Source organism: Cherax quadricarinatus, chromosome 11, assembly GCF_038502225.1.
Source record: "Cherax quadricarinatus isolate ZL_2023a chromosome 11, ASM3850222v1, whole genome shotgun sequence".
Taxonomy (NCBI): domain Eukaryota; kingdom Metazoa; phylum Arthropoda; class Malacostraca; order Decapoda; family Parastacidae; genus Cherax; species Cherax quadricarinatus.
In genome coordinates this window covers 17,038,589-17,042,010 of record NC_091302.1, presented here as the reverse complement: position 1 = coordinate 17,042,010, position 3,422 = coordinate 17,038,589, and the positions used below count along the sequence as shown (strand labels likewise).

At 37.7% G+C, this 3,422-nt stretch overlaps 1 long non-coding RNA gene across 1 annotated transcript in view; it reads right to left on the bottom strand.

Annotated features, from left to right (window-relative positions):
• Nucleotides 1–712: 712 nt before the first annotated feature.
• Nucleotides 713–3,422, bottom strand: part of LOC138852552 (uncharacterized) — a 4,411-nt gene continuing 1,701 nt past the window's right edge. The window contains exon 2 of the long non-coding RNA XR_011391860.1: nt 713–2,054. This is a non-coding gene — a long non-coding RNA (uncharacterized lncRNA). The remainder of the gene's footprint in view (nt 2,055–3,422) is intronic.

Here is a 3,422-nt window from a genome sequence, read left to right as displayed (position 1 = left end):
ACATCAAAGTGATCTGTGCCTTGTGTTATGGTCATGTGTTCTGTTGAGGTTGGCAAGGAGATGTTTGAGGGGAGGGTTAATATCAGAGTTAAGTGTTCTATGTATGTAATAGGTGCAGTAATAAGTATGAATGTTTTGTATGGTGAATAGGTTTAGTGTATTGATAAATAATTATCTTTACCATTTACTTTTATGTATGTAACGAGATTTATACAAGTGAAAGCAATTTTCCACAATACATACATATATATATATACATATATATGTATATATGTATATATATATATTATGAGATCAGTGTTCGTGTACATTTCGCCTGCTCTTGAGAATTCCTTGCATTGTTAAAATCTTAGTAAGGCTGATGCATGCAGGGGATGGGATGAAAAGCTGTAAGCCTTCTCCCTGAAATCTGGCTTCCTTGGATCAAACGTCTAGCGCAAGCTGGACGCCAAGGTCCAGTGTGGTGAGAATAAGGCACTGCGTACCTTGTTCCAAGGTTCGAGTCTCTTTCAGCCAGAGATCAGCGTTTGTTTATATATATATATATATATATTATATATATAAATATATATAAATATATATATATATATATATATATATATATATATATATATATATATATATATATATATATATATATACTGCAAAATATATTTGATAAAACCATTTCTCACGCTCATTTAAAATAGTTTTTACCACTTCATTCTGGAACTTCTGTTTTTTTTTTTACGCCATAGAAAAGCTTTTCATAGATCCATCTGCCGATACATTCACCCCTAAATATCTAAGACACTCCCTTTTTGTTTTCAGTAAGTGAAATGCGCTGAACATGTTACACTTCATTTGAGGTTAGTCACAAATACTGGCATCCCTTCTCGACCAGCGAGATGTCAGTTCAGAGTATAGCAGTTCCTGGACCCCCCACTGCTGTATTAATTGTCCAGTTCAACCCCCCAGGTGAAAGTGGCTCTTCAGGCATGGTAACGTCACACCTGCCAGCCTGGTTGGGAGGCACATTTGCTTTCCCATTTTGAATATTCTCTTGCTTTAAGTGGCTCTCTGCTCTGGTAACTTAATATTTTTAGTGTATAAATATTGTACGTAATGGTGAAGAAATATACTGGTAAAAAGAAAATATCTGTTTGCCTTGCCCTTGTCTTGCTCGGTTACTTGCAATATTCCTTATATTGTTTACAGTGGGGTGCAAGAGGCCTTGAATTGCTACACGTGTTTCGTAATAAGAAAACTTTTGTCTAGTTTTTAGTTACTCTCACCACCTTTCTTTTTACCCTGTTCACTCAATTTCCTTTGATCTTAATCAAACTTCCTTTTTTACATGCCCTTCAAAATTTATACACCAGCCGTTGTATCCTTTCTTCAGGATCTTCCAAAAGAATTTGTCACAGGCAATGAGGAACTGTAACAAATCCCACTTTGTATAAGATTTATTATATTTTAATACTCTCCCGTACACCCCATTATTCAACTGTTTTACAGGTTTCTCATTACATATGTTAGACAACCATTGTAATGTTATACATACCTTTCTATTGTCCATTTTCAGTAAAACAGCTTCATATACATGATTCGTTATTGTTTGTAGCGTAATAATCTTATGTGTTATGACTATTTATAGTTTGTCATTTATCGTGATGTTCTCGTCTTCCGTTTCGTGTGTGTGAGAGCTTATAAGTGTGTTTGTGTAGTGTGCGTGAGTGTGCGTGTGCGTGTGCGTGTGCGTGTGCGTGTGCGTGTCATCGTGTTCTTGAGGTGAACCTCTACACTCCATTTTAACTGATATTGTATCCTTGCACACGCACGTACGAAAAAGAACTTGATAACAGGTGCTAACAATACTCACCAAACATAAAATAACTCAAGCTACAAGATGTAATGTTATATACAACACAATCATCTTGAAGCTGCGACAGGTTACAAGAAAAAATCAAACCAGGGGATAGCTTACCTGCCACAAGCCCCAGTATCAGAAGTGCGGTAGTACAAGCCAGTGAGCGCATTATGATCAGGTCTTCACACGACAACACAACCAAACCCTGAGTGAGGAAAATGCTATAATATTATTTGTGCTGCTCTGTAACATGAGAGAGTTAGCATTAATGAAAGGAAATCTGCGCTACGTAGCACCCATGGGTTACCCCCATAAGAATTATACTTATATATTAGGGAACAAGAAACCAGAAGGAACAAGTGTGATAAAGTGCACCTTGAGACTATTATTAACTATCGTAGAGCTGTTAGACGACCAGTGGTACATTACTTCTACTGACAATTATTATTGCTGCAGGCGATTTTTTTTACACTACTGGTATTTGTACCTCTAACAAGCCCTTGTACCTGGGTGGAGCACAAGGTACAATATATTATTTAGCTATCTTACATCCACGATTAATGACTTATTCCAACAAACATGGCTGGCCCAGCACTCGCTGGGATGATTGACCCAGAGTTCCCTTCCTTTCGTGCTTCTCTGAATAGTTAATGGTGCAAGTGGGACCGAAACGTAGTCATAACTTTCATTCTCCTATATGCGGGTTATCTGTATTGTTGCAGCCACGGCATTGTCATTTAATTCTTTACAGCGGACTCGTTGCGGTGGCTATTATACTAAAATAGTTCAGGTGGTTGTTTCCGTACTCACTGAAGCAGCTTTAAGATTTCCTTTTTATTTAACATTCAAATAAGACAATTTTTGCAAGCACTATAGACAGTGGTGTATTTATTTCTGCAGCATCAATATTAGTTCAATAAAGTTTTCTTCATACCACTTCAATTTTTCTTTAGTTTCCTTGTACATTATCAGTTGTATAAATAAAATTTATTACAAAAGAAATGGCAGAACAAAAAGGCTAGTTAGTTATCGATTGTCAAAGGCAGATGTCAATAGACACTTGGTCTGTGTGTATATGTGTGTATATGTGTGTATATGTGTGTATATGTGTGTATATGTGTGTATATGTGTGTATATGTGTGTATATGTGTATGTGTGTGTATGTGTGTGTATGTGTGTACTCGCCTAATTGTGGTTGCAGTGGTAGAGACTGCTCCTGGCCCCGCCTCTTCACTGATAGCTACTAGGTCCTCTGCTTCCTGAGGTTTGTCATACCTCGTCTTTAAGCTATGTATGGTTCCTGCCTCTAGTACATCACTTGCTAGGCTATTCCACTTCCTGACGACTCTGACTGAAGAAATACTTCCTAACATCCCTGTGATCCGTCTGAGTCTTCAGCTTCCAATTGTGTCACCTTGTTTCTTTGTTCCCTCTCTGGAACAACCTGTCTGTCCACCTTATCTATTCCACGCAGTATTTGGTATGTCGTTATCATGTTTCCCCTGACCCTCTTACCCTTCTGTCCTCCAGTGTCGTCAGTCCGATATCTCTCAACCTTTCTTCATAGGACATA